General features: G+C 34.9%; 1 protein-coding gene across 6 annotated transcripts in view; it reads right to left on the minus strand.

The window, feature by feature from the left end:
• LOC125647533 (uncharacterized) overlaps positions 1-19,306 on the minus strand; it is a 143,913-nt gene extending 124,607 nt beyond the window's left edge. For 3 of the 6 annotated variants that reach the window (XM_056142297.1, XM_056142302.1, XM_056142296.1), the window contains exon 1: positions 1,415-4,996. The gene's annotated coding sequence lies outside the window, so the exon portion shown is untranslated. Of the gene's footprint in view, positions 1-1,414; positions 7,249-9,743; positions 16,319-17,730 lie in introns of those variants that run through there. The other 3 variants (XR_008796296.1, XR_008796297.1, XM_056142298.1) reach the window with 2 other exon arrangements.
• Positions 19,307-19,624: the final 318 nt, after the last annotated feature.

A 19,624-nucleotide genomic window follows, 5' to 3' on the forward strand; every position in this document is an offset into this window, starting at 1 on the left:
CGTGTCATTTTCTAATGTGAAAAATGTAATTATACTTCTGCTATATACCATTTATTGGATTGGATTGTGCCTTTTTGGCAATGTCATCATGGCCATACGTCATTTCGATACAACCATTCCTACGCCGGATACAATCGTGCTTTTAACGCAGAGTATAACCTACCCATACAGCACTTTACTATGGAGATGTCCGTGAGAAGGGTCAAGAAAGTGGCCCATATTTTTCTATATACAGATAATTCTTAAAAATTATGTAACCTATCACGTGACAAAAGAAATTCTGGTTTGAATGATATATAACAGTCGGTCAGATCTCCTAGCACACCACTTTAACACAGAAAATTCCATGTAAATTGGTCTTGACTGTTTGTTTTCTTAATTTGTTTAGAAAACAAAAAAACCACCTGATTCTAAATATTGCAACTTTTGTCACTCTGAAGAGGAAACAATAGAACATATTTTATGGGAATGTAATTGTTTACAATTATTTCTTGTAGAATTCAAACAATTTTTAGAAGACAAGACTGAGCGACAGATTACAATTACAAAGAAATCCTTTATTTTAGCTTGTATTGAAAATAATAGTGATATACAAAACATTATTACTTTATTTCTGAAGTATTATGTCTATACTGCAAGATGCACTAAGAAACCTTTAAACTTGCCCGCTGCAATATTACAAATGAAATTATTTTATGAAACACACAAATATATAGCATATAAGAATGGTGAAAAGAAAAAATTTGATACTCAATGGAACGGATGGAACTTAATATTTACTTAAAACATGCATCTCTCTTTTTCTCTCTTTCTCACTATCTCTCTCCATGCACATAATGATAATTATATATGACTTGTTGTATTCATGTACTTTATTATGTGTACAAAAACCAATAAAAAAAACAAAACAACAACAACAAAAAAACACACCTGAAATTCAATTTCATCAGTGAAACGACAACATCATTACAAATGAATACCATAAACATCGGGAAGAAAACATTGCGATTAAGACGTTTATTAATGTTACTTAAAATATAACGCTGGATACGACCATTCTATGAAAGTATAACGTATGATACAACCATTCCTAATACATTGACAATTTGCAACGATGCATGCTTTCAATATCTTTTGGGATGCCATCTTGCGTTTTTGTTATGTTTTTAAAATTTCAATATTGAAATTTGTTGTTTATTACAAGATATACCACGTACATTATAATTGTTCCAAAGGGAAGACGATTTTCAAGAGAGTTTTAAGATTGCATTTCATGCATACCAATTTCTGATAGCATGTAAACCACAGGGGGCTAAGCTCACTGTGTTAATACCACAAAACGATTAATTCTTCTGTCAGTGGTAGTTCCTATCGAGCATAGTCCAAGTATGTAAAACATGATTTCAATACTCACTAAAGTTTATGTCATTTGGAAAATTCCTAGTTTACGAAGTTGTGGAGGTCAGTCATATGAATAAAACGTTCCCATCCGTGCGAAAATCCTGAACAAAGTCAGAGACGTCAGAGTTGTTGAATTATATTTTAGAAATTACAAGTAATCTCTAAATTTCTAAGCCGAAAAGTCACCACCATGTCTAAAATCACTATCGCTTAATGTTTTGAAGTGTAGAAAGATGCCAAAGGACATATTATGTGTTGCTTACGTTCAAGTAGTTTTCCCCACAATATCTTAACTGTATTTGCTTTAAAATGTATCGTTGGGAATTCAGACATAGCTTTTTAAGTGAAAACAGGAATTGGGCAAAGGTGTGTCATGTAATCAACTTTATTTAACATATCCATTGATTGAGTGTTACAACAAACATTTTCAGACAGGGAACCATTTCAACCCTAGAAGATATTCGTCTTTGCTGATGATATTGCCTTAGTATCGCATATCCAAGAGATAACCACTATATCACACAACCAATTAAGCCTACGAATCAACACCAGAGAATCCGAATTCATGATTCGTAAAAATTCCAACTCACCGTCAGAACTTGTAGATGGAAAATCCCTGCCTCAAACAGATACAATTACATACCTTGGCAGTACAGTAAGAGTAGATAGTGGTGCCCCTACTGGCATTAAACAACGTCTGTCAAGAGCTGCATTCAACAACTTGCAGAGTGTCTGGAAATCTGGCCAGAACACCATACGTATCACATTGAAACTATACAACAGTTCTGTAATACCTATCTGTTGTATGGTTCAGAATGCTGGAGATTGACTGAGGCTGACCAACAAAACTCTGCATCTTCCATACAAATAACGTTAGGAGAACTACAAATATTTAGCCCAAATAAGATCTCTAACCAAGACCTCCTTATGCAATCAGGAAGACATGAACAACATCCTCATCAGAAGATGGAGACGGATTGGGCACATCTAGAGAAGAGATCTACAAGACCATACTAGTACAGCCCTTTTCTGGACACCAGAAAGAAAGCGGCGCAGAGATAGACGCAAGATAAGGTGGCAACAATTACAGATTTCTTTAAATATTTGATATCTTCAATTCTGATTGATTACGTGCATTAATTAAATTGTTGATATCATTAATTATTCCGCAGAAATAGTGCTCTTCAAATGAATTGAGGATATCAACAATTGAAAAGCGCTATAATACAATTAATGCACGCATCGTGTAATTCAATTAATGCACAAAATACTTGAATTGTTGCTCTTTTCAACTGATTAATTGACATTATCAATTCAAATGATCTATGCATTAATTCTTTTATAGAGAGTCATTATCTAATTAAAAATATGATGAATTCAACAATTGGGCATTTAGATGTATCGACGCCGTATCATTTATTAACAATAATCATTTTCGTTCATATGTCGATTCGATATATCCCAGTGAACTCGAAATAAAAGGCAACACAGATTCGTCCATATCAGCTTCATACTTAGATATTTTACTGAAAATAGATATTAACGGTAAACTAACAACTCAACTTTATGACAAACGGGATGATTTCAGCTTCTCCATCGTCAACTACCCACATTCATGTAGCAATATTTCATTATCACCTGCATATGGTGTTTATATTTCTCAACTGATTCGATACGCAAGATCTTGTTCTGCTTATGGTCAGTTTTTAAATCGAAGCAGGCTACTGACAAATAAGTTGATGGTGCTGGGGTTCCAACAGTCTCGTTTAAAGTCAGCATTTCGCAAATTCTATGGTCGTTATAACGATCTAGTTTGCCAGTACAACCTATCATTGGGTCAAATGCTGTTTGACGTGTTTCATACCGATTGTTAGGCCATTCTTGGCACACTGATTTTGACTACAGATAACTCCATGCACCTTATCAAGATATAGGGCCCACTGCGGGTGTGGTCGGTTGACAGGGGATGCTTACTCCTCCTATACATCTGACCCCACCTCTGGTATAACCAGGGGTCCGTGTTTGCCAAACTCTCTATTTTGTATTGCTTACATGACTTGTGAGATTGATCACTGTTCGTTATATTCACCTTTCTCTTTTAAAAAAAAGTGATGTGCGCATCAATTCCATACACAAAATCGTTGTAAAGAATTTAAGAGATCCTAATTGAATTAGAAAGATCATCAAATCATTTATAACGAGCTCCAGATAAAACTTTGCGATCAATAAGTCCACCACATTGATCCGAGCACGAAATGAATTGATGAGAGCAATGATTGAATTAATATGCGCACCAAATTAATTATTATTCTCATTAATACCGAATCAATATGCGCATTAATTCAATTATTACGCGCAATAGTTGTATTAGTGTACGCATCAATTCAATTGATGAGAGCAAATATTGATTTCATACACGCATCAATTCAATTATTGTGTGCAAGAATTGAATTGATGATAGCTTCAAATAATTAAAGATATCGTCAATTATTCGGATTTATGTTAACTTGGCGTCCCATAGTATAAACTATTCAATGCATCTATCATTTACTGTAAGACTTCAAGAGTTTAGTGCGGGGCAATTAGAAACAAATCGTCAACATGCATAGGAAGAAGTATTTTCAACAAAATCTCAAGGAGCTTCTTTCGTAATATATAATTAAAAAGAAAATAAGACAGGCTATAGTGCTTCTCCTTGATTTAAGCTTTCAAGAGTCTAGCTCGGGGCAATTAGAATCGAATCGTTAACATGTATAAGAAAAAATATGGTCTAGAAAATATCAGGAAGTTTCCTTCGTAAATATATAGTTAAAGATAAAATAAAACAGGTTATAGCGTTTCTCCTTGACATTGACCCATAAAGTAATTGCCATATTCTATGCAATTTTTGAGATTTCGATGAAATTCCAAATGGCTTTTTATTTTAGTAGATTTGATCACGTAACGTTCCATTTCAAACCCAACTAATGTTTTTAAAATGGCTATATATTAATTCATGTATAAGCATTCGGGACGAAAACGCAATCTTAAAATTTGGCACTAACCCCCCACGTACACCATCGCAACGCGGTGGGCCAGGAATAAAGTTTTGGGACGAAGTAAGAGGGAATGGGCTCACTCCAATTTAATTAAAACTAGATGGTAGGTCCGCTCGCATACACAAAATGGGTATGTATGCGAGCGAATTTAACATCGTTTTTTATCAGATTGGACGAGGTAGAAATTTATAGAGGAATTTCGAGCGGTTTGCAGACTCGTGTTTCACATTTACGCCTTGCTGTGTTGCTGTGCTGTTATTGCGAATGCTAATGAAGCAGCTTCTTTTCTGAGCTTCAATTAGATTCTTATTACACTTTGGTTGTACGTTTTTATCATATTAACGGCCCTACTTCGGCCCAACGCTTATAACATTTTACCTCATTTTACTTCCTTTGAAAACAATTCCAATGTTGTGTTGATTGGGAGAAAAGTAAAGCTAAACGAGAATTTACACATCAATAAATTCCGAAAAGCTATGTATTCATTCGCGCCTGAAACAAATAATGTAATGTACTGAGACTAAGCGGGGAAACTTGGAATTGAGACTCAAACATTTTATTTGAAGAATTTATCGAAGTGTAAACTCCTTTACTCACAAACTTTTAACATAAAAGCTCTTCGCACTTTTATTCAGTTTGTGAGTGAAATGTCCAGAATTTACACATCGATAAATTCTTCAAAAAGAATGTTTAATCCTATATTGAAGCTATTATAATGAAAAAAATACCATCATACCTCAAATGTAAACATTTGTCTTTAATTCATCAATAGACATTTTAATTTCTTCTGCAGAACCTGCCTAGTAAAAAACTTCTATGTTGGTAGGAAAGGTCATTCATTTCCTGCATTTTTATAATAGTATTCATTGCTTTAGCATAGTATTGTAAGGTTTAATGAAGCAATTGTGATTTCAATTGGTAAAGATAAATTTGCTTTAAATGCAAGATTTTCAAAATAAATGAATATTGTATCAACATGATGTTGTAATTGAAAATCCAAAAAACCCTTCTATGCGAAACCATTAAGGGGAAAGGCACCTCTAACCAAGTTTTGCTTTTATGAATAAATCATTACTTACTGATATCATAAATGACAGTCTTTAACAACAAAAATCCTTGCTTAACAATTAAATCAATATTAAGCTTTCATATATTTTAAATTACCCGCCGCTAAGAGAGCGGCCATTAAAGTTTAATTGATGACGTCACACCGTCAGTTCCGTTTTATTTCATTAGCAGCACTGTAAACATGACAAGTCACGAACAGTCAAGTTTGGAGCCGTATAGATTTGAGCCCGTTCTTTCGCAAGAAGACATTAAAAAAGAAGACGTTCAGTCGAGTCGCAGACCAAGCAGACGATACACGTTTCTTCATACAAATGTATCGAACCTCAACTTGTCATTACGCAAATGGTGGATCCACAGTTTACATAATACATGTATTTTCAAATGCCTTGGTCGGGTCAGGGTTTGAAAAAAAAAGTTTTTTCACATCTCCCATTCGCATTAGTGTAATTAACTGCTTGACAAGACGGCATCAACCTATTTACAATGTATTCGTAGAATCTACCACATGTACATCTTTGATGACCTTAGAGTCTCATCAAAACCGGAATAGACGGTATGGCGTCAATCTTCTTGATTTCTGTGGTCTTGAATACAAAAGAGTTCCACATCATGACAGCCTCTATAGATAGCGGGAATTTCAATTTTTAACGTTTTCAAATTAGTACTGAAGCTTATCTAGGCCGTATATCAACAGAATATAGTATGGTAAAACTTTATCATATAATTAATCCTATCATATATCATGTAAAACATTTTGGGTTGCCTTACCCTTTAAGTGAATGTCTAGAATTCCGATGTAGTTTCAAAAAATTTGGTTTCGTTATACAATGTAAAAAAAAACCCACAGCGCCCACAATCTTTCCTCTCCGATTCAATTATCAATTGTACGATTCAGTGTTTAAACTTTGCATCGTATTATTCTTTAATGAATATTCAGAGGGACATAGTTGGTGGTATAGAAAGGATCGGGGTTTGTAAATAGATACATGTAGTAATGATGTCGAAATGTACGATCTCAGAGAACAGATATGACTGATACATTTTGTGGATCTTGGCTAAAAGTTGTTTTTTAAACGTACATTTTTCTGAGTTGTTCCATTTCCGAAAATTGACATTTCATTTCCGAAAAATAATTGTTTAATTTCTAAAGGGAAAAAAGTTTTCATTTCCAAATTTAAAAAAAAGATACTTAAATTTTCTAATTAACTGGGTGGGTGTAAAACAAAACTTGCAATATAACTGTATTGACACCCGTCCAGCAAAGTGTTTTTTTAAAAAAAAAAAGTACAACATGGCACGATCAACAATCTTGATAGAGTACTTATCTTAGTTTGAGCCTACCAACAGGGTCATAATTGGGTCATAATAGGGGTTACAATTATGTTTAGTCTTTGAAAATCAATAGGACAAGAGATTGACATATTTTATTTACATGATGCACAATTCTGAGTTTTCGTGGATGACAGCCATTTAATACAAAATATTAAATCAGCTTCGATGATTACCATCTTTTATTTCTTATCAGGATATCTTATTTTACAGTCGTTAACACAGTGAACCATCGAGTCGTAACAGTCCGCGAAGCAGCGTCCAGAGTTAGAGCGGCATGTGGCGGTACAGCTCACACAAGACCAAGCACAGTCAAGCACGCAGCTCCTCTTATCTCCGTTTGTCAGTCCCGAGTAAAGGATGATGAAGACTAGGATTAAAACTCGAGCTTTCATTTTGTCTCCTTCAGAATCTGAAACAAAAAAGTTCTTTTGCAAGCACTAAATGTTTAAATATCGGGTAATTGATAGGAATCCTTTACATAATCAAGTGAAATTCTAGTAGATGGAATACTATCAGGTCTGAATCACATCAATATACCAGTAAATATAATTCAACAACACCAATGTTTGCTATTGTATGAGGAACGTATACAAGAACCAATCACCCATATATCAAGCTTGAGTGAGTTTCAAAAATACAAAATACAACATCTAGGACACTGCAAATCCCAACAAAGATTCATACAGGAAGTAACTCTCACTGGAAGGAAATGCATTCATGATACTGCAAACACTGCCACACATACTCAAAGCGCCAGCAACGAGATCAAATGCTATTATCTGACAAATCGGACCAACTGTCAGATAGGTCCTACATTGTATCTCGTTTGACAACAGGACCCGTCTTGGAGTCCCATCCTCAAGGTCAACGCATTGTTGACGATTCCTGAGCCCCATCATTGAAACAAGTGTTTTATTCAGTCCAAGTCTGTTCCGGTCTTGTCCCAGTTTAAAAATACTCTAAACATGCTCCACTGCAGCATCGAAGTTCTAACAAACCTTACTAAGGATTAAGCGGTCCAAAACGCTTGACATTGGTCTACACTGGCGGCATTCCATCTCAATCTTATCTGGTGACACATTGTTAATGAAAGACTCTCTATGGGACATAGCACAACCTGTTACTTAAGACAGTCCAAGAATATCTTTAAATTTTGTATTCCTTTCTTGCGTTTGTCTCTGCTTTAGGTTCCTAAATGAAAGTGGAAGTATTTTTATGATATACTGAATCAACTCAGAGTGATCTCTCTGCTTCTAATGAAATATGGGTCACTTCAGAATTAAGTGTCATATTTGCAAAAATTGTTATACTCCCCTTTTAAAGAGACTGATTCACGATCCCCCCCCCCCCATATTTTGTTTTTCACTTTAAATGATTAAAATCTACAGTCTAATGTGTTTAGAGGATTTCACCAAAAAATTAAGGTTATTCATCATGACAGAAGCTTATTATAGAAAGTTTATCATTTGTTTTGAAAACAAAAAATGAGGTGTGTTATTGTTTACGGAGTTTTCAAAATAAATGGATATTAATCCAAGTTTATTAATATATCACATATCAAGTATACGTTGGATAAAATGTGTCATTCAAAAGTTAAAATTTGTGATTGTGCAAAATGAAGATGCTTTGAATTACAAAATTTCACTAATTTGTTTCTTTACAAGACTCGAGTCTTTGTTTACATAACACAGAAACAAAGCTAAAATATTGCTCTTATCCTTGCATTGAGACGGTCCAAATTTTGGTTGTCAACATTAAATGACTCAAAACCGTGAACCAGTCCCTTTAATGTTTTGAGTGGTCGTTCTAAGTTCAATACATAATTTCATGACTGAAACACCTGACGTAGTTGTGACATCAGATGAGTTTTGGAAACAACAACCATTTTAAAGCGACATCATAAGGCTGAATTATCAGTGATGGGCATACCAAACCGAAAGTGTGAGGTAGAGTTATGATAATCAATCTAGGGACGAAGCCAAACATGTATTTTGGCTGAGTTGGTAACTAAACATTTAGGTGATGAAAGGTGAAGATAACGAACAGTGATCAATCTCATAACTCCTATAAGCAATACAAAATATATAGATGGGCAAACACGGACCCCTGGGCACACCAGAAGTGGGATCAGGTGCCTAGGAGGAGTAAGCATCCCCTGTCGATCGGTCACACCCGCCGTGAGCCCTATATCCTGTTCAGGTAAACGGAGTTATCCGCAGTCAAAATCAGTGTGCCAAGAACGGCTTAACAATCGGTATGAAACACGTCAGACAGCATTTGACCCAATGACGGATTGTATTGACAAACTAGATCGTTATAACGACCATAGAATTTGCGAAATGCTGACTTCAATCGAGACTGTTGCAACCCCTGTACCATAAACTTGTTTGTCAGTAGCTTACTTCGATTAAGGCAAAACATACCATAGCCGTTGTGAATGGTCAAACAAAATACTTTTATGCTGAACATAGAACATGTTTTAACTTTATCCAACGTATTTCAGCCCTTCAATCAAATCAATACCATTATGAATTGATTTGGTCGGGAAAGCACGTTTGTGTTGACTAATAATTGCACATCACTAAAATGTGCATCGTTGGATATCCACGGCTGATCTCGTCTTCTACTGATGAGTAGAAGACCAGATCAGCCGCGGGTATCCGATGATGTAATGTGTAGCAACTTTATTTTTACGTGATAAGATGGGATACCCGTTAATTTCCTTTCGATTTAAAGCGAAAGTAGATAAGACAGTAGAACACAAATTCGGTTTCTATACTTCACTGTTGCTCTAAGTATTGTAAAAAACATTTTTCTCCTCATGCTTGTTATAATATCAAATAGAAGCAATTAATGGGCTCTGGGTACATTTAGAAAACAAGCAGTATGGATAATACGTCTTACCAAACAGCGTCCAGTTCTTGATTCTCAACTCCTGTAAGAGATTGTAGGCTGTGCTGCACTGCACCAACAAGTCGTGCGCTTTATATGCCTTTCATTAAATAATATTTATGCGCAAACGTCTACGTATATTACTATTACACACACTGTTTATTCATAGTCTGCACAACCACTGCCATCTTCTGTTTACAAGGATTAACACTACAGGGCGAGTAGGACCCGGTATAAACTAGTAAAAGTATATTTCTGAGTTTCTTCAATACATGTAATTTTAGAATTATCAATGTTGGAGAACTTGGTGCTAATGATATTTTACAAAGTTATTCAAAGTAAAATTTAACTTTTACAGCATTTTAAGTTGATATACTTTCTTTAGACAACCGACTCATCAAAGTGCAGCAACGAATTATTGCTCTCTTCAAAAGAATTGGTGCGCGCATTAATTCCTTATACAAAATTGTTATTTTCTCAATTGAATTAAAGAGATCATCAAAGCATTTATACCGAGCTCCAAAATAGATTTTGCGACTACATAACATTAATACATTTGATGTGCGCATCAAATCATTTATTACACTCATCAATACTTAATTAATGCGCGCATTATATTCAATCATTACGCGCAATAATTAATTGTATTGGTGCACTCATCAATTCAATTGATGAGAGCAAATATTGATTTGACGCAAATATCAATATAATTATTGTGCGCAAGAATTGAATTGAAAATATCTTCAAATAATTAAAGATATCTTCAATTATTTGGCTTTGTGTTAACTTGGCGTTCTATAGTATAATGTTTTGAATGACCGTCGAAAGTTCAACACACATGACTGGGACACGTTACGTAGTCCGGGTATCATTATGATTATATAACTATTTGAAAGCGATATCATGAGGCTGAATTATCAATGATGGACACACCAAAGCGAACTATTTAATGCATCTAGAATCTACTGTAAACCTTCGAGACTCTAGCGCGGGGCAATTAACATGTATAAGAAGTATATTCAACAAAACATCCGGGACAAAAGAAAATAAAAACGGGTTAAAAAGTGCTTCTCCTTGACCTAGAGCCATAAAGTAAATCCCATTTTATACAACTTTTGAGATTTTGATGAAATTCCAAATGGCTTCTTAGTATATTTGACCACGTGCCGCTCCATTTCAAACCTATTTAACTTAAGTATTTCAAATAGGTACATGTATATATGACTTCATGTATAAGCATTTCAAACGATCAGTCAAAGATTTGGCACTAACCACCAACGGTACAATTTGACAATACAGTGACCCCGGAATAAAGTTTTTGGACGAAGTAAGATGTAATGGTCTCACTCCAATTTAATTAAAATTAGATGTTATATCCGCTAATATACTCGCATACATATAATAGGTATGCATGCGATCGAGCGGATCTAACATCTATCTTTGATCAGATTGAAACTTTATTGGGGAATTTTAAGCGGTTTACAATCTCGTGTTTTACATCTACGCTTAGCTAATCGTGTTGCTGTGTTGTGATTGCAAATAATAATGAAGTAGACTCCTTTTCTTGTAGATTCTTGTAGATTCTTGTTACACCTTGGTCGTATTTTTTTACTTTATCACCGTCCCTATTGTGGCCCAACGTTTTATGTTCTGGCATTTGACCTACGAAATACTTTATGTGAAATAATTCCAAGTGATTCGTTACAACTGTATTGATTGTAAAAATAAAGCTGAACGAGAAACTTGATATACATATGTATTCATACGCGCTTGAAAACAAATAAAGTAATGTACTGAGACTTAGCGGGAAAACTATTCAAATTTTCAATACAGGAAACAAATTGGAATTTAAGACTCAAGCGTTTTATTTCAAGAATGTATCGATGTGTAAACTTAAAACATTTCACTCACAAACTTAACTAACGTAAAAGTGTTTCTCACTTTTACTGATTTTTTTTATTATAATGTCAAGAGTTTACACATCGATTAATTCTCCCAAAAGAATGTTTACTCCTATACTGAAGCTATTTTGGCATGCTTATATAACGAAGGAATACCATCGATATACCACTGATGCAATTATTTGTCTTTAATTTATCAAGAGACATATTAATTTGGTCTGAAGAACCTACCTAGTAGAATATTTCTATGTTGGTAGGAAAAGCCATTCATTTCCTGCATTTGTATAATAGTATTCATTGCTTAAGCTGATTATTGTTAAGCCAGTTTGTGCATGTAAATATGTTTTATTAAAAGGTTTAATGAATTAAATACTAGGATTTTAATTGGTAAAGATAAATTCGCTGTTAAAAGCAAGATTTGTAAAAAAAAAAAAAAAACAAAAAAAAAAAAAAAAAAAACAACAAAAAAAACATGAATATTGTCTCAGCATGTTATGAGATTGATCACTGTTCGTTATCTTCACCTTGCATGATGTTATCTTAAACCACCTAAAAATTCAAATCCCCTTTCTATGCGACACCATAAAGGAATTTAGTTTCCAAAATTTGGTCTCGTTATACAATGTAAAATCGGGAGTGCACAATTTTCCTTCGCTTAGATTATCAATTGTACGATTCGGTGATTTAAATGCAACCTATAATCCTTTCATGAATATTCAGAGAGACATTGTTGGTAGTATAGAAAGGGCGGAGCTTGTAAATCGATAGTAATTAAAATGAAACGTACGACCCCAGATACAAGACACACCGTGACCAAACGTCATTTGGATACAACCATTCCTACGCCATTTGGATACAACCATTCCTACGCAATATAAAATCGCGCTTTTAACGCAGAGTATAACCGACCCAAACGGTAATTTACTATGTACAGTGCAGATGGCCGTGAGGGGGGAAGGGATAGAAAGTGGCCCATATTTTTCTTTATATAGATAATTCTTCAGACTTATACAGCCTATCAGGTGACACAGTGAATTCTGTTTTGAATGATATATAGCATTCGGTCAGATCCTCTACCACTTCCCCAAACACTTCAACACAGTTATAACAGCTGATACATTTTGTGGATCTGGGCTAAAATTGTTTCTTAAAGCTGTATTTTTCTGAGTTTCTTCATTTCCGAAAATTGACATTTCAAGTCCGATGAATAATAAGTTCATTTCTAATATATTTCATTTCCGAAACCGAGATACTTCTTCCGTTCGCCTGGTAACACTTGTTTGTCCCTGCTCGTCTTGTACTCACTCCATCCCAACGTCTGGATACGTCACCACCAGCTTAGAGGGAATTGACGGCATTCAGTTTGAGTTTCAGGGAACATGAAGCTTCACAACATTATTAATAATGTAAAACTTATACGGTACTAATTTTGATGCACCAGATGCGCATTTCGACAAATAATGTCACTTCAATGATGCTCAACCGAAATGTTTGAAATCCGAAATAACTATGAAGTTTTAGAGCTAAATATAGTCAAAAACAGCGTGCCAAAAAAGTGGAGCCAAATTCGTCCAAGGATAAGAGCTATGCATGAGGGAGATAATCCTTAATTTTGAAATGAATTTCTAAATTTTATAACAGCAATTAAATATACATCCGTATTTTCAAGCTAGTAACGAAGTACTTAGCTACTGGGCTGTAGAGACCCTCGGGGACTAACAGTCCACCAGCAGAGGCCTCGACCCAGGGGTCATAATGTAAAACTTATACGGTAACTGTTTCGTTATCAATGTGAATGCGGCTTGGTTTCATAAATCTTTGGCAGTACTAAGTTTTCTATTCTAGGCCAATGCAACATTCTTATGGTGTTGCATTGAAGATAAAAAGTAAAGATAAACAGTGTTTGCCCTATTTTAGCACCGATTTTGGTATAAATTTTGGTCTTAACGTCCTCTAGGGCAGGTCTGTCTCTACGTCACATTATGTAAATGGGAAGATAACGAGCAGTGATCAATTTCATAATTCGCACAACAATACATAATTAAGGATAGGGAAACAGGAACGCATGACACATCAGAGGTGAGACCAGGTGCTTAGGAGTAGTAAGCATACCCCATGTCGACCGGTCGTAAGAGAGCATTTGATCCAATGACAGGTTGTATTGACAAACTAAATCGTTATAACCACTATAGAATTTGCGAAATACTACCTTTAAACGAGACTGTTGAAACCCATGTAACATCAATTTATTCTATCATCATTATTCTTTTTCTGATCACCCCTGTTGGGCGTTGTGAAATCTCTAGACTGTGTGATAACCTTCACTTCCAACTGTTTACCATCTATATATTTCTCTGCAATTGGGATCCTTATAGGTAAATGTAGGGGGGGGGGGGTTCGGAATGAAACATGACTTCGTTTATGGAATTAAAAAACCCAATTATTTTCGGAAATGAAATCAGAGAACGTTTACGGTACAAATTTTGGAAATGAAATATGCCCATATTTTTGTGATCTGTTGAAAACAAAGAACCGTGAATGTCGTAAATTACAAAACAGTAACAATATTGTGTATTTTCAGAAGAATGTATAAATGTTGTTATAGGACATGCATCCGAATTCTAATCTGACAGGAAATCATCTATATATACTCTTTCAATATACAGTAATATAATTATCAAATTCTAATTCAAATTCAAATGCACTTGAACCACGCTGTGTGATTTTGACAAGGTTAAGGACATTTACTGTTGATAAACTGAATGATATCATATTTAATATAATTAAATAGATTCTCAACCAAATGTTAAATAATTTCAAGAATAAATGGTCCCACTTGACGTGCAGAGATTTTTTTTCCCACGAAAGACAACTTTAAATGAACTAATTCACGACCCCTCCCCCTTTTCAGTTTTAATGCTCAAAATATACTGTCTAATGCATTTAAAAGGTGTCAACAAAAACGCCAAGGTTATACATTATGACAGAAGCTCATTATAGAGAACTTGTTATTTGTTGTGTAAACAAAGATTGAGATAGGAAAGGTTTGAATATATATGAAAATATATGGTAATTGATCTAAGTTTACTTTATATATATCATTCCAAGTATTCTTAACGTAAAATGTGCTATTATAAAGTTAAATTTGTGTCTGTGCAAAATTAGGATGCATCAAATTATAAATTAACACTTCACTGATTTGATTGTAGACATAACCAAGGCTCTAGTCTTTTTGCATAACATTGACTTAAGGCTACAATCGTACTTATCTTGAATTAAGAAGGTAAACATTTGGTTGTCAACTTTAAATGAGTTATACTTTAATGTTTTAAATCCAAAATGACTTTTATTGTTGAAATCAAACGTGGCCAGAGTCCCTTTAACACTGAAATACAACTTTTAAAAGCTCGACTTGAATTTTGAAATGCCGTATTGTTGTTTGATTTGACTTTGTGGTATCATGAAAGGTGATGATAACGAACTGTGATCAATCTCATAACTCATATATGCAATACAAAATAGAATGTTGGGCAAACACGGACCCCTGGACACACCAGAGGTGGGATCAGGTGGCTAGGAGGAATAAGCATCCCCTGTAGACCGGTCACACCCGCCGTGAGCCCTATATCCTGATCAGGTAAACGGAGTTATCCGTAGTAAAAATCAGTGTGCCAATAACGGTCTAACGACCGGAATGAAACACGTCAGACAGCATTTGACCCAATGGTAGGTTGTATTGGTAAACTAGATCGTTATAACGACCATAGAATTTGCGAAATGATGACTTTAAACGAGACTATTGGAACCCCAGCACCATCAACTTGTTTGTCAGTAGCCTGCATCGATTTAAAAGAACAAGATCTTGCGTATCGAATCAGTTGAGAGATATAAACACCATATACAGGTGATAATGGGAATATTACTACATAAATATGGGAAGTTGACGACGGAGAAGCTGAAATCATCCCATTTGTCATGAAGTTGAGTTGTTAGTTTGCCGTTAATATCTACTTTCACTAAAATATCTAAGTATGAAGCAAACGCGCTTCATGAAGTAAGCTGTACACGACCTTGAAAATTTTCCCAAAAAATTGCTTCCACATAACTGATGTCAATACTGTGTGGTCTGACTTGACCGTTCCTCTACTGCATGAAATGGTAAAAACCAATCCCAATGATACTGCGTTTCAATCATTTTGTGGAATTGACGTGCCGTTAAAGCAATGTGCAAGCAAATTCACGTACCTTAACTTTAGTTTGAGCCTACCAACAGGGTCATGATAGGGTCATAATATGGGTTACAATATATTCAATCTTTGACAATCAATAGGACAAGAGGTTGACATATTTTATTTTACTTATGATGCACAATTCTGACTTTTCGTAGATGATGGTCATCCAATACAAAAGGTTAAATCAGCTACGATGAGAAACGTCTCTTTCATTTCTTATCAGGATAACTTCTTCAACAGTCGGCAGCGCAGGAATCTAGATCACTGTTACAGTTCCTTCCGCAGCGTGATCGATCCGCGGAACTGGAGTGCGATTTACATCCGTCCTGACAACTGCGACTCGTCGAAATGCAGTCATTAATGCAGCTGTTCCGACCTCCGTTTGCCAGTCCCGAAAAAAGAATGATGAAGACGAGGATTAAAACTCGAGCTTGCATTTTGTCTCCTTCAAAATCTGAAACAAAAAAGTTCTTTTACAAGCACTAAATGTTTAAATATCGGGTAATTGGTAGGACTCCTTTACATAGTCACGTGATATTCTAGTAGATGGATTACTATCAGTTCTACATTACACGAATATAAATGAGATGTTATTATCTGAGAAATCGGACCAACTGACAGATAGGTATAGGTCCTACATTGTATCTCAGGGCCCGTCTTTGAGTCCCATCCCCAAGGTCAACACATTCCTGACGCTTCCAGGGCCCCATCATTGAAACAAGTGTTTCATAATTAACATTTCTTCATATTCAGTCCAAGTCTGTTCCGGTCTTGTCCCAGTTTAAAAACCTCTAAAACATGCTCCGCCACAGAAGCGAAGTTAAAACAATCCTCACTAAGGACTAAGTGGTCCAGGTCGCCTGAGATAGGCCTACACTGGTGGCATACCATCTCAATCTTATTTGGTGACACATTGTTAATAAAAGACACCCTATGGGACATAAAATAACCCATCACTTAAGGCAGTCCAATCTTTGAATTTTGTATTCCTTTCTTGCGTTTGTCTCTGCTTTAGGTTCCTAAATGAAAGTGGACGTATTTTTATGATATACTGAATCAACTTAGAGTGATCTCTCTGCTTCTAATGAAATATGGGTCACTTCAGAATCAAGTGTCATATTTGTAAAGCCAGTTATACTTCCACTATAATGTTTTGAATGGACGTCCAAAGTTCCACACATAACTCCATGACTGGAACACCTCAGTTGGGGTATCATATGAGTTTTGGTAACAATAATCATTTGAAAGCGATATCATGAGGCTGAATTATTAATGATGGACATACCAAAACGAAACTATGAGGTAGAGTTGTGATAATCAAGCTAGGGACGAAGCCAAAATTGGATTTTGACTGAGCGGGTAACTAAACGAGTGGGTGATCTAAGGCAAAACATACCATGTAGCTGTTGTGAATGGTGAAACAAAATATTTCTCAGTCATTTTCAGGGATTTCAATATTGCTTATGCTCAGCTGAACATACATATCCTAACTATGTCCAACGTATTTCATCCCTTTAATCAAATCATACCGCTATACGAATTGATAGAGCCGGCATGCACGTTTGTGTTCACTAGTAATTACACATTCCTAAAACGTTTACGTGATAAAATGGGATACCGGGAAATTTCCTTTCGATTGAAAGCGAAAGTAGATAAGACAACAGAACACAAATTTGGTCTCTATACTTCACTGTTGCTCTAAGTACTGTAAAAAATGTTTCTTCATACTTCTCATAATATCAAATAAAAGCGATTGTTTCTGGATACTGTAAAAAAAAAAAAAAAAAAAAAAAAAAAAAAAAAAAAAAAAAAACCACAAAAAAAAAAAAAAAAAAACAACAACCCAGTATGAATAATCTGTCTTACCAAATAGCGTCCAGTTCTTGGTCCTCAACTCCTGCAAGAGATTGTTGGTAGTATTACACTGCACCAACAATTCGTGCGCTTTATATACTTTTCATTTCAATCACATTCCTGCGCATACGTCAACGAATATTACTATTACACACACTGTTTATTCATTGATATTCTGCACAACCATGTCGTCTCGCTGCTGCTTTCACGGATTAATACTACAGGGCGAGTAGGACCCCGATAAACTATCAAAAGTATATTTCTAAGTTTCTTCAATAATTCCATAATATATATGACACAATTTTAGAATTATTTATCTCAGAGAGGTTGCTGCTAATGATATTCTACTACGATAATCAAATTAAAATTTTAACTTTTACAGTGTTTCAAGTTAATCTATTTTTCTTGAGACAACTGATTCATCGAAGTAGGCCTACAGCAATGCATATAGTTGCTATCTCTAAAAGAATCGATGCACGCAGTAATTCCTTATACAAAATCGTTGTACATAATGAAATATATTGTCAATTGATAATAAGAATAAAATAATAGATAAAATTTATTGAATTAAAGAGATCTTTAAACCATTGATACCGAGCTTCAGGTTAAATTTTGCGAGCAATAATTCCACTATATTAATGCGCGCACCAAATGAATTGATGAAAGCCATAATTGAATTGAGGTGCACACCAAATCAATTATTACTCTAATCAATACGCGCAATGATTAATTGTATTGGTGCACACTTCAAGCCAAGATTGATTTCATGCACACATCAATTCGATTATTGTGCGCAAAAATTGAATTAATGGTACTTTCAAATAATTAAGGATATGTTCAATTAGTTGGGTTTATGATAACTCTGCGTTCCATATTACATGTATCAACTATTTATTATATCTAGCATCTACTGTAAACACTTCAAGAGTCTAGTGCGGGGCAATTAGAACCAAATCGTCAACATTTATAAGAAATATGTTAAACATTTGCAAAATATCGGAGATTTTCTTTCGTAAATTAGAGTTAAAAAGAAAATAAAACAAGTTAGATAGGGTTTCTCCTTGAATTTAACTCATAAAGTATTCTAAGCAACTTTTGATATTTCTATGAAATTCCAAATGGCTTCGTAATAGATTCGATCACGTACATGTACCTCTTCATTTCAAATCTCACGAAAGTTTTTAAAACGGGTATATATATTACTACATGGCAACGCGGTGACCCAGGAATAAAGTTTTGGGAAGAAGGTGTGGGCTCAGTCCAATCTAATTAAAATTAGATGTTAAGGAATGTAAATCATTTTGTACATGGTGTGTATGTTTTATTAAAACGTTTAATGAGGTAATTGGGATTTTGTCATTAATCCAGTAGGTCACATACCTGTATGGGTGTTTCAACTTTGATACGTTAATAATTGAGTATCTTGCTGAATTTTATTTGACGATATGACATACATATTATATCTAATAAAAAATTGTTTTGATTGTTAATAGTAATGCGTAAATAATGTATATTAGGATAGCTCATTAAACAGAGGGCCGGATACACTTAAACTGAAAATAGCACAAATACGCAGTAAAAAAAAAAAAGAAACAAGATGTAGGCCAGTACTGTAAACAATATAAGTGCTGTGTGTAAGTAGAGGACACATTGACGAGAGAATCGCACGTAAACACAACGTTATTTATCTAAATGTGGTCGCTCCGATGCTGCGTTAGGAAAGAACAAGCACTTTGAGATTATTGCATGGCAATACATAGTCCCCTATCGGTCGCAAAAAATATTGGACCGCAACAATATTCAAAGTTCATGATGTAGATTAAGGTAAAAGGAAAAATTGGGGAACCAGAATGGATAGGAAAGGAATGGTTAGAAATAAACTACTATTCGGGTACAAAGTCTAGAT

Source organism: Ostrea edulis, chromosome 6, assembly GCF_947568905.1.
Source record: "Ostrea edulis chromosome 6, xbOstEdul1.1, whole genome shotgun sequence".
NCBI lineage: Eukaryota > Metazoa > Mollusca > Bivalvia > Ostreida > Ostreidae > Ostrea > Ostrea edulis.